The following is a 13,271-nucleotide window of genomic DNA, read 5'->3' as shown; positions in this document are numbered from 1 at the left end:
AACCACATTAAATCTATTTATTCATGTTTTGTATAGCTAATGTATTAGAGATTCTTATGACTTTGTGCTTTTATAAATGTTCTCCAAAAACTTTTTTGTATGTATATAAATATATAATAGAGATCTCTATCTGCAAATTATAAAAGAGTGTGTTCTCGTACACACTGGACTTTAGCACACCTTTTAACTACTCTGTAGCCTTACCGTATTTTCCTTTTTCTTACGCTAAAGAAACGATAGTGGTATGGTCCAGAATCCATTCACTTGACAAAGCCTTGTTGAGTTATTTTGGGCTCCTCTGCCAGGCTGAGATAGGCAAGTCAATGGCAAATCTTGCCTTTACCAGTATCATAAATACTCTTTGCTGGTTTAAATACAAAAAAAAAAATTTAAAAAAAGTTTCTCTTTGCTGCTATTCTATGTTAAGTTTATCAGCACTGTCTACAATCGGTAAGGGGATGCCTCGCATGAGACACCGATGAAGCATTAAAAGGCTCAGGGGTGACAGTGCCAGCACTGTGCCAATTGTCCATCAAAAACACTACACCATATCCAATCCAGCTGCGGTGTTGGTGGTGGTGGTAGGGGGTGGGAAGGGGTCTTTCCTTTTGAGATTAAAGTACTTTGTCCTGTATACGGTGGTAGCAGCCATTCCGTGGGCAGAAGCAATATTCATGTGAATGCAGGTTATCAATTCGACAGAAGATATCCCTAATTTTTTATTGAATTGATAGGCAGAATATTGGTTCAGTCTTCTACACTATAGCTGCCTCTTCCGATTGTAGAGGACCAGTATGAAATGGCAATAGTTTTTTTTCTTTTATATGCGTTACATCTTTGTATTGTGTTTCGTTGTGTGAGTTTGTTAATAATACATTAGATGACCTCAGAAGAAGCAAGGTATAGACATTGGAGCCTTGGTGAATGTTAGGCACCTGCAGAGTGACTAAAGTTACCAACTACCATCTTTCTTTGGTTGGCTATTCCCTTTTAATAAAAAAATTGTTTTCCTGTTTACCAAATTTATTAGACATGAATCATTCTCAGGGACAACAGGGACTTGTAAGGTTAAGAGTCAAAGAAGTCTGTTCAGCAGGTGTTAGTATTTGTACATTACTATGTATGACAGGAACTTGAGGTGGCCCTGGACTTCAAGATAGATAGGCAAGTTGATGGGAATGCCTCCAGTTTTTGCTATCTATACAGTGGTGATGCAGGAATTACATCTACTGTCCAGAGTATCGCTTAGGGTGAAACCTACCCAGCTATGTGCCTCTCATAGTGCAATAACCCACAAAGGTTAAATTATTTTCCTTTGTTTGAATATATTTGAGCAGAAAAACATGCGGCTTACAGGGTCCATTTGTATCTTTTCATGTCTCAGCATCAAACAGTGTTTGTAGACCGCACAATGCACTGAGACCCTTTGTATTGGAGATGTACACAAGTATTTGAGGCTATTCAGATAAAAGGGAACATATTCCATGGATAATTTAATTTTACACACCTTTAAAGGGTTACTCCACTACCCAGCGCTCGGAACATTTAGTTCTGAACGCTGGGTGCGGGCTTCGGGGGGCTGCCACGCCCCCTCGTGATGTCACGCCCGACCCTTCAATGCAAGTCTATGGGAGGGGGGTGTGACAGCTGTCACACCCCCTCCCATAGACTTGCATTGAGGGGACAGCATGACGTCACGAAGCCCGCACCCAGCGTTCGGAACTAGCTTGGAGTAACCCTTTAAAGGCAGCCCTTGTGGGCAAATCTTTGTCCATTAATGGTCCCTAGCTGTTTTCACTATTCTTGTTGTGGGAGAACTAGCTTCTTTAGGTTAAGTTTATGACCAGTGGATAGAGAAAAAAAAAAAAAAAACGAAATTAAACTTGAAACTAAGTAAAAAGTGTGTTGCACTTAATTTCCGTTCATAAACGGTGTCTTGTGGTATGGAGGAGTGTGGCCATTAGAGCTGGCCAACTTGTGAGCAAAACCAGTATTCAAAGCAACCTAGTAGACTTGTATGTTTGAATTGGCACCCCACCTTGGGCTCTGTTCACACTGCAGGCCTGGTTTCAATTATAATAGAAACCATGACACCAGTGCAGGATCCATCCATTGATAAAGACCAGCAGTGTCTTCCGGATTCCATAGTTGTGTCCATCATTTTGGTGCAGTGAATAGGCACTGCATGCTGCACTTTTCTTTTTTTTAAATCTGATGGAACTACCGAAGAGCCTTTGACAATAGTGTGAATATGGCCTTAATGAATCCTCCCACTTGTTAGAAGAGAACATCCCAGGGGTGCAGAGCTTTGCAGAACTCCCAAAAACCTTCATTGTCCTTTGGTAAATTCCAATATTTGGGGCATGGCACTTGCCATAAATCATCCTTTAATTCCACATAGCAGTGGTAGAAGTGGGATCCCAGTTCACCGTTCTTCACATCATCAGTTCAAGCCAAGGAATAGTTTCTTCTCTTGCATGTAGGCCATCGATGGGTCTTTATGATTCTTATTAAATCTACAGCCCCCCCCCCCCCATACACACACACTTGCACACATTTACTTGAAATGAACTCTAAGCTTTCAAGTTAATGGATGTCCTTCTTAAAAGCTGCCAAGCCTGAGGCCTTCAGACACCACACTACTTTAGCTTTGCCTTGCATAGACAGAGAAAGGAAGCTAATGTTAACTTTACACAACAGCAACTTCTTCACCCATGACTGGAAGACATTTTTGCCTGTAATGTGCCTACCAGCATCACTGAGTCACTAACTGTTATTGGCCAATGTCCTTTCCTTTTGTAAGACCAGTATGTTGACCAAGCTCTGAAGGCCTGCAATAATTCTATCCAAACTGCATGTTCTTTCACGTAGACATGGTAGAATGTCTTTTCCAACAGATTACAATGAGGAATGTGTGACTCTTTAATATGTTTCATTTATTTCCCTTCTTTGATGCCGCTCCAGTTTTTTTTTTTTTTTTTTTTTTTTTTAATCCTGATAGACCTATATTACATTTTAATAGGGATTTTCCAAAACTTTACTGGCTAAAGTGTTGGTGTATTATGGTGTTATATAATAACCATTCATCTTAAAATATAAATTGCTGAGACTTTTTAGGCTGGATTTTTACATTTCTGTACCATCATGGGTTCGTTGTGCACAAATATGGTGGAATTATTGAGATGTGGGTTTTTGGAATCTACTAAAATCGCGTGGGTACAGTAAGTCTTTATGAAACCCCATAGGCCTACAGCAGTTTGGGACATGTAAGCTGAGCTTTGGTTGCGCTTGCTTTGGTGCATAAGGCTGTGTAGATTTTATTCCCTATCAAAATGCATTTACAAAAGGTGTCAGTCTTATCCGAATGGGATCACATGTAGTTTTTATTTCTTCTTTAAAATGTTTAAGGTTGAGGCCTACTGGAGATAAAAAATATTTTAAGAAGCAATTCCTATTTAAAGTTTATGTTCCCTTAATGTTTTCTGCATATGGTAGGTTGACCCAATGGCCCCAAATAATTTTTTGTCATGAGAATTTATCCATCACTTTTTAGGTGGGGTGTATAGACTTCCGTACCATCATGATGGTTTGCACAATGGACGGAGGGATCTGTGGGCATGGCCCTAGGCAATCTTTTGAGTTTATTGAACCTACAAAATAGCTACCTACACTATTAAGTGTGTGTACTTAATCATATCCGGCCCTTATGAAATCTTATGGTTTGCTCTTTTTGATTTAGTTTACCATTACATTACCTGCATACATATTCCTTTCTCTGCCTTATAAACTCCACAACACCACATCGTGACTGAATGCAGATCATTGTCAGGTCATTACCATCCTTCTGTTTTAAAGTGGCATTCGGGCAGCTAGGGACAAGGGTCCCACTTTAGCCTAAATTTTAACACTTAGGATTGGTAAAACAATACAGTATGGCACTTCTGATGGTGTGTTATCTGTTGTATTTATAGCTTTGTTCTGGTTTTTTTTTATGTTAATTTTTCCCTTTTGTATTACCCCGTTTTTGTGAATGGGTTATCTACATTGTATTCAGTTTTAAAGATGAAAATAAAAAAATATATATATATTGTATCTGAACAGTTTTAAGTTGAGGCAAGTGCCTGCAATTATATTATTGCATAATAAAATTTCTAAAGTCTCGATAAAGCGCATTTTCTACCAAAATGTATTTCTTGAAACAAAGTTCATTATGACCTCTGCAAGCTGTTCTCCATTTATTATAAATGTGAATTGCCGTGCCTCGGTGGTAGAGCAAGCTTCTCAATGAATGCAATCAAATTTCTGTCCCCCCACCCTTACCCCTATATAAGATATATTGAGTCTCAATGGTTGATATAGATAAACTAATGGTTCTGCCTGCTCTTGTCCAACAAGCTTGTAACCATTGGTTGCCTATTCCTGTATGCTCAATGTATTGGTGGAAATTCATTGCTGCTTATTCTGTGTACTTAGATTTATGAATCTCCCTTTTTATAAAGATCTAAAAGCATTTGGAGAGTTTGAAAGAATGCAAAAATAAATAAAAAATGTATATAATATAGCAGTATAGTACGTTTTAGGCGGTTTGACCGTATTTGTCCCTGTATTGAAATGTTCTCTTGTCCAAGAAGGCAGTGCAATATTCTAACCCAAGTAGAGTTCCATAGACCGTAATCTGTACGAGGGTTGTAGAACGGGTCGATGAATGCCCCACTAGTAGGCTACAAACAGTAAAAGTCATGTGAATTCTGCAGCTCGCAAGATCCAAATATTTATTTGCCTTGTTTCACTTACTTTGTTAGGCAGCCATGTTTGTTATTCGTTCCTCCATCCTACCTACTATGAATGTCACCTTCATTTTGTTTCGCCAGTCTTCCAAAAAAAATGCAAGTTTAAAAAAAAAAAGCAGCAGGCACAGGAATAGTACATAGAGAATCTCCTTTTAATTGTTTTCCACATTGTCTGTGTTAATTATTTTTGTTCTTTTATTTCCTAATCTAATTTTTTTTGTTTTGTTTTTGAGCGCTGTGTGAGATCACATTATGGTGCTTTTTACTGCATTCAGCACATTCATTTTTAGAATCTACGTTTTAGAAGATAAAAAGAAAAAAAACATAAAAACTTGCTGTGTATATGGAAATACTTCTGTACTGTTAAACTGTTCAAAAATGAAATAAAAATATTTAATTACTACAGTGACTCTTGAAGTTCTGTATTTTTAGTTTGTTGTTGGAGTTTTTTTGTTTTTCATTGTTGTGCTTTTGTATAGCCTGAACTGGAGATGTCTTGTCATAGAACAGCATCTTCAGTCCTGGGCGACCATAGCTACTACCATAAGGTGATTATATAAGTCCACATCATGTTTTGGAAGTACGCCACAAATGATCTGGTGGTGTACAGCCAAAACATGTAAACCTACCCTTAAAGGATAGGGCTTTAGTGTCAGATCAGGGGTGGGGGGGGCACTTACTTCTGTGTCCCCCCGCAATCTCCCACACGGTGCCCTGGCTCTTCTTCTAAATACAGTGGTCCCCCGACATACAATCGTTTCAACATATGATGGCCTCTCAGAGCCCATCGTATGTTGAAGGCAGCATCAAAGTGCGATTCGTCTGTGTATTTACAGTACAGTACTGTATGTGATGTCATGTGATGTATGTGATTTTTAGGGTATACAAAGTGACCAAAAATACGCAATTTTGGACTTTGGAATTTTTTACGTATACGCCATTGACCGTGTGGTTTAATGACATTTATGCGCGCGGCGATACCAAATACAGTCATGGCCGTATATGTTGGCACCCCTGAAAATTTTCAAGAAAATGAAGTATTTCTAACAGAAAAGGATTGCAGTAACACATGTTTTGCTATACACATGTTTATTCCCTTTGTGTGTATTGGAACTAAACCAAAAAAGGAGTGAAAAAAGCTAATTGGATATAATGTCACACCAAACTCCAAAAATGGGCAGGACAAAATTATTGGCACCCTTAACTTAATATTTGGTTGCACACCCTTTGGAAAAAATAACTGAAATCAGTCGCTTCCTATAACCATCAATAAGCTTCTTAGACCTCTCAGCCGGAATGTTGGACGACTCTTCCTTGTCAAACTGCTCCAGGTCTCAGCAATTTTAAGATCTCGCCACAGGTGTTCAATGGGATTTAGATCTGGACTCATTGCTGGCCACTTCAAAACTCTCCAACGCTTTGTTGCCATCCATAACTGGGTGCTTTTTGACATATGTTTGGGGTCATTGTCCTGCTGAAAGACCCAGGATCTTAGACGTAAACCTAGCTTTCTGACGCTGGGCTGTACAGTGCGACCCAAAATCCATTGGTAATCCTCCGCTGACACTGATGCTCCCTGAGCCTGCAGGACAGCTTGAATATCTTTGGAACTTGTTTGGGGCTGCTTATCCACCATCCGGACTATTCTGCGTTGACACCTTTCACAAATTTTTCTCTTCCTTCCACGCTCAGGGAGATTAGCTACAGTGCCATAGGTTGCAAACTTCTTGATAAAGTTGTGCACTGTGGATAAAGGCAAATCTAGATCTCTGGAGATGGACTTGTAACCTTGAGATTGTTGATATTTTTCCACAATTTTGGAAGGGTGCCAATAATTTTGTTCAGCCCATTTTTGGAGTTTGGTGTGACATTATGTCCGATTTTACTTTTTTTTCCTCCCTTTTTTGGTTTAGTTCCAATACACACAAAGGGAATAAATGTGTATAGCAAAACATGTGTTACTGCAATCCTTTTCTGTGAGAAATACTTCATTTTCTTGAAAAAATTCAGGGGTGCCAACCTTTACTGCCATGACTGTATGTTTATTTTTGTTTTACATATTTATTTATTTATTTTTTAAATGGGGAAAAGGTGGTTGAACTTTTATTCAGGAAGGGGTTAAATCACATTTATTCACTTTTTTTTTCTTTTTCTCTTTTTCACAATTTTTTTAGAAAAAAAACTGTGCCCTGAAGCCGAATGTGACCCTACAGCTTATCAAAAGTGCTGAGTCATGAGAAGCACTGTGATTGGCTCAGACACGCACACCCGCCCCTTACTATTGGTTGTTTGGGTGCCTATGCAGCGGAAACAGGTCTCTACAATCTCCCCACTCTCCTTACTCTAACAGTGGGATGAAGCAAACTGTATCCCCGCTGTGAGAAGGTACAAATCGGGGAACAGAAAAGTTGGGGAGGCGGAGCAAGATCAGGGAACAGAGCAGGGCGCACTTCACTACATCCCCGCTGCGCTCTGACACATAACGCTGCAGGTATAAAGTGAATTGTGGGCCCCTGCATTTCTGTTTTCATCCCTGCAGCGATATGTGTCCAAGCGCAGTGGGGATGTAGTAAAGTGTGGGCCTCGGCACTTCTGTGTTCATCCCCGCAGAGGGGATGTAGTGGAGTCTGCCTCGCAGCGCTTTTGTGACCCGCAGCGCTAATCCTCTGCTTCTCTGTTCCCCAATCTGTATCTTCTCACAGCAGGGATACAGTACACTGCTACCCATCCAAGGGTGAGACCTGGTGCTTCACCTATAATTTCTCCAGCCTGTCACCATGTCGGATCCTGCAGGCAACGGACAATGACTTACCAAGAAGGCCCGGTACTAGCGGTGGGGTGTTCTGCGGATGGGTAAGACCATTCCTTTTTCTACCACTTGGTTAGCCAATTAGGGTATTGTCTTTTTCCATAGGGAGCTTCTTCCTCTAGGGCCAAGAAAGTTTCCTCTAAATCACATAGCAGGGAATGTGCAGAATACAAGAAACCCCTAGACCCCTCTTATAATAAGACGATCTGTGCAGCGTATGTGCAGGTTATTGTGGCCCAAGAATCATCAGCTATTGCAAAGAGTCTAAGACAGATGATTCGTGAGGAAATAGTCTTCCCTTAAAAATCTGGGACTTCTTGGATCCTCTAGCTAGGATAAACTTTAGCAGTTCTTCCGTGGATGGCTGCCTCCTCCCTTATCCATTCCATTCAGAAAGAAGATGGCAAAATGTTATCCATTAATTTATCTTTGATGAAAATCAGGACGAATTGGGGGCCAAGTCGCTTTTTTCTGTAGACAACACTGACCAATTACTTAAAACTATTAGATTGTCCATGAATTTAGCAGACACTAAAGAGGTGTTACGGCAGAGGATGCTTTGTGTGAAGGTCTTAATCTCAGAATAATCCGCACATTTAATGTACATAAAAGTATTAAAACAGTTATTGATAAGTAATGGCAAAACCTTGACAAAAGATCCCTTCTTCCTAGCTATCTTAAAAGGAAATATCCCTTTGAGGATGCCGATACTAAGTGTTGGGATAGAGCTCTTCCAGTTTTGCACCTTTAGCTAAAATGACAGAAAAAAAATAAATCAGCGATCCCTTCTCAGTCCCTGAGAGTATGGTTATCTCAACGTAGGACCTATCTAGTGGATAAAACTCCCAGAGATTAGATCCTCAACTCCTTCCCGTTATATCTAAAGCGGCAGATTTTTTAGCTGACGCCTCTCCTGTCTCTATTAAATTGTCTGCCCGTGCTGCTGCCCTTTCCAACTCTGCAAGGAGAGCCATTTGGCTCACACCTTGGAAAGGGGATACAACTTCTAAAGGTAGATTATGCTCTATTCTGTGTACTGACAACCATGTTTTTGGTCCTGTCTTAGATGATGTTCTAAAGAAGGCCTCTGATTAAAAAAAGGGGTTCCAACTCCTGGCTAGATCTTCTGAGTCCTTTCATGGGAGAAGACAAAATAAGAGGCAAAATCATAGACCCCAAGACAATAAACAATTTTAAGTCCCTACCAGGGAGAAAGGATTCTTGTTTAACCTCAGCAAAGGTTCCAAACCTGAAGACGCTCAAAAGTGACGCCATCCTTCCATCCTTCCAGTTGGGGGGGGGGGCATCTGTCCGGTTTCGTCGGGGCCTGGGAAGCCATCTCCAGCCTCTGGGTTTTAAGTACAATCCGTGCAGGTCTTCATCTAGAATTCCGTTGTTTTCATCCAGGCAGACTTCTTCCCACTGGGGTAGTGGCAGACCCATTAAAACAAAATGCCATGGTGTCAGAGACAAAAACCCTTCTATTAAAAAGAGTCTTAGTTCCTGTTGTTCCACAGGAAGAGGGCAAGGTATTTTGTTCCCCTCTCTTAAGTGAAGAAACCGAACGGTAATTATAAATTTAAAAGCTCTGAACACATTTTTTACTTACAAAAATGTTTGTATGGAAACGTTAAACTCAACAATCCCTCTTCTGTACCCAGACTGCTTCATGGCCTTTATAGACTTAGAATATGCCTATTATCACATCCCTATTCACAGTTCCCATAAAAAAAAATTGAGGGTAGCGGTCTTTATAGATGGAATGTGGGCACATCTGCAATACCGAGCTCTACCCTTTGAGATTCTTCACAGAAGTAATGGCAGAAGTGGCGGCCTTCCTAAGGACAAAAGACATCCTTTTAATCCCTTAGGGTCTATTCAAATGGCAGAATTTTCGCTCATCCACCCTAATTCCGCTTCCGCGGATTATGTGCAGAATCCAAGGGAGTGTGGACTCCCGTAGAAGTGTATTGGGCTTTCATTTGAGGAGGAATTCCTCAAGCGGAATTCCGCTTGAGCAAATTCTGCCGTGTGAATAGACCCTTACCTAGACGACTTATTGATTGTATCCCAATCCGCAGCAATCTTAAAATACCAACTACAGGAGGTCTTCTTTATTCCAAATTCTTTTGGATGGAATTTAAATCTAAAAAAGTCAAATCTCATTCCTTCAAAAAGTTGTCAATTCTTAGTCATTCTTCTAGACTCCATTCAAAAGTCTTTCCTGCCTGTAGTAAAAAAAAAAAAAAAGGTTATCTCAGAAAGGGCAGGAGATTTACTTTTAACAAATGTCTGCTCAATAAGAAAAGCTATGTCCATGCTATGTCAAGCAGGTATCCTCAGCAGCTGGGATGGCCAGGTATCCTCGTTAAATCAGAAATTTGTCATCTCCATTTGTCATCTCCTCCAAAGCAAGAATGTCCTTAACTTGGTGGATGAACCCCATAAATTTATCCCAGGGCGTACCCTGGTCCCCATCGCAAAGGGTTTCAGTGACCACGGATGCCAGTCCATGGAGATGGGGGGGGGGGGGGGCAGTCTTCAATCAAATTTTTCTTCAGGACAAATTGTCTCCTTCTCAGATCAATTCATCATCAAATTACAAAGAACTCTCAGCTCTACTACAGCTCTCTTCTGATTCCTCATCTTCAAAACAAAGATGTAGTAATTAATTCTGACAATACCACAGCAGTTGCTTATTTGAACAAGCAAGGGGAACAAGGTCCATGACACTACAGAACCTCTCTTCACAAATTTTTTTATTAGCCGAATCTCATCTGGCTTCCCTCTCAGCTGTCCACCTCAAAGGTAAGGAGAACACAGTAGCGGATTATCTGAGCAGGGTTCAGTTAGACCAGTCAGAATGGGCCTTAAACAAATACATTTTTTCTATGGTTGAAAAAAAATTTGGGAAGCTCTCAACAGATCTGTGGAAAAACAGGAAACCTCAGATTTTTCTCCCTCAATCCTTTAGATTACCCGCTGGCAGTAGACGCCTTCTCTGAATCATGGGCAAAAGAAAAAGCATACGCCTTCACTCCTCTGCGTTTAATTCCTCGAACCCTGAACAAAATAAAACAGGGTCGTGTTCAGATCTTACTAATTAGAATCTATTGACCAGGGGTAACCCCCTGATCACAAATACCCTTATTAACTCCCACCCCTAAAACTTAACTTTTATACAATTTTAAATAATATGCAATCTATTATAGTGGAGTCTATTAAAACCACAGTCCTATAGTGTGTTTATCAGTCTAAATATGTATATTTCCACAGACACCTTTGTTCATGTCTTGTAAGTAAACATTCACCAGTGGCCTGCAGGTACCCTGGTTAATTGTATTAATAGCACACTGTTAGGGCTGCAATTAAAACCTAACACTGCCCCTCTACATGTTTCGTTACATCAGTAGCGTCCTCAGGAGGAAACTGGCATCAACCTGTTCACACACCTCTCTCTCTTTTTATGGGCACTCTAAGCATGAATGTCCCGCCCTCTGATTGCTTCCCGGCCAATCAGAGCGGTCCCTCGCACGGCTCCATAAGATTATCTCATCTGTGTATAATCACCTTCTAATACATCCCAACATTGTTATTCAGATGGGATGTATTAGAAGGTAATTATACACAGATGAGATAATCTTATGGAGCCGTGCGAGGGACCGCTCTGATTGGCCGGGAAGCAATCAGAGGGCGGGACATTCATGCTTAGAGTGCCCATAAAAAGAGAGAGAGGTGTGTGAACAGGTTGATGCCAGTTTCCTCCTGAGGACGCTACTGATGTAACGAAACATGTAGAGGGGCAGTGTTAGGTTTTAATTGCAGCCCTAACAGTGTGCTATTAATACAATTAACCAGGGTAACTGCAGGCCACTGGTGAATGTTTACTTACAAGACATGAACAAAGGTGTCTGTGGAAATATACATATTTAGACTGATAAACACACTATAGGACTGTGGTTTTAATAGACTCCACTATAATAGATTGCATATTAATTAAAATTTAATAAAAGTTAAGTTTTAGGGGTGGGAGTTAATAAGGGTATTTGTGATCAGGGGGTTACCCCTGGTCAATAGATTCTATATGGTTTTGACCCTAACCCATTCAGGGGATTCTTGTGTTCAGGTCTTACTAATAGCACCTTTTTGGCCATGAAGACCATGGTTCGTTCTGCTGAGGACAATGGAGGAGATTTATCAAAACCTGTGTAGAGGGAGAGCAGTGCAGTTACCATAGCAACCAATCAGATCGCTTCTTTCATTTTTCAGAGGCCTTTTCAAAAATGAAAGAAGCGATCTGATTGGTTGCTATGGGAAACTGGTCAACATTTCCTCTGCACAGTTTTTGATAAATCTTCCCCAATGTCTATTTTTCATCCTTTGGTCCTTCCAGACAGAATAGACCTGCTATTCCAGGGTCCGGTTAATCACCCGCAATCCTCTCATCTCCATTTGACAGCGTGGATGCTGAAAGGGTGATATTAGAGGGAAAAAAATTTCTGAGGAATTTATCAATACTGTCAGCCAGTAGAAAAGATATCGCTTCCTCTATATATCTGTAAAACCTGGAGAGCTTTTTTGCGATTTGCTAATTATTCTGTGGATCCTTTGTCTCAACCGAATATTCCTTTAACCCTCAGATTTCTGCTATAAGGACTGGAAAGACAGGAGAGTCCCAATACCTTAAAGGTACAGACCACAGCTCTCAGTACCTTTTTCAACTGGAAGCTCGCAGAAGACCTTTTAGTTAAGAGATTCATCTCTGGTGCAGTAAGATTTAATCCACCACCAAGGCTACAGTTCCTCCAATGGATCTAAACCTCGTTTTGGATGTTCTCTCAGGTTCGCCCTTTGAGCCCTTAGATCCTCACATTAAAAATGTGTTTTCTTATAGCTATAACAGCTAGAAGAGTTGGGGAACTCCAAGCTCCCAGTGGACATGTTCTTGCTTTTTGAACCTTTTGGGCAACCATTCAGAATCTGAATTTTTCAGGGGCCAGTTAAGTTTGAAGCGGATTCGAGGGTCCTGTCTTTGAGAAATCCCCTATAAATTACCCCATTAAGTGAGCCTTAAAGGGGTACTCCAGCCCTAAGGCATCTTATCCCCTATCCAAAGCATAGGGGATAAGATGTCTGACCGTGGGGGTCCCGCCACTGGGTACCCCCGCAATCTTGCATTTGACGCCCACCTCGTTGAGCTGCATGCCGCTCTGCCAGCTCACAAATTGCCGGGTGCCGACCACAGGGGCCGGAGTACCGTGACGTCACGACTCCGCCCCCGTGTGACATCACCCCCCCCCCTCTCGCTATGCAAGTCTATGGGAGCGGGCGTGACGGGGGGCACCTGGCAGTTTGTGAGCTGGCAACGTGGCGTGCAGCTCAAGAGGTGGATGCCGAATGCAAGATTGCGGGGGTCCCCAGCGGCGGGACCCCCACGGTCAGACATCTTATCCCCTATGGGTAATAGGAGAAGAAGCACCCCCCCCCCAAATTTGGAGTATGGCAAAACCCCATATGTGAACTTAAAGTGCTCTGCGAGTGCACTACAAGGCTCAGAAGAGATGAAGCAAAATTTGGCTTTTGGAGAGAGAATTTTGCTGAAATGGTCTTTGTGGGGGGCATGTCATATTTAGGATTCCCCTATGGTGCCAGAACAGCAAAACTACATCCCT

At 41.3% G+C, this 13,271-nt stretch overlaps 1 protein-coding gene across 1 annotated transcript in view; it reads left to right on the top strand.

Moving 5' to 3' along the window:
* MXD1 (MAX dimerization protein 1) overlaps window positions 1–12,433 on the top strand; it is a 55,343-nt gene extending 42,910 nt beyond the window's left edge. Inside the window, exons 7-8 of the transcript XR_008892292.1 lie at window positions 7,493–7,643; window positions 12,240–12,433. The gene's annotated coding sequence lies outside the window, so the exon portion shown is untranslated. The remainder of the gene's footprint in view (window positions 1–7,492; window positions 7,644–12,239) is intronic.
* The last annotated feature ends 838 nt before the right edge of the window (window positions 12,434–13,271 follow it).

The sequence above is a fragment of the Hyla sarda genome, chromosome 4, assembly GCF_029499605.1.
Source record: "Hyla sarda isolate aHylSar1 chromosome 4, aHylSar1.hap1, whole genome shotgun sequence".
In the NCBI taxonomy this organism is placed as follows: Eukaryota; Metazoa; Chordata; class Amphibia; order Anura; family Hylidae; genus Hyla; species Hyla sarda.
The sequence above is the reverse complement of the archived record's forward strand: the minus strand, read 5'-3'. Positions and strand labels throughout refer to the sequence as shown.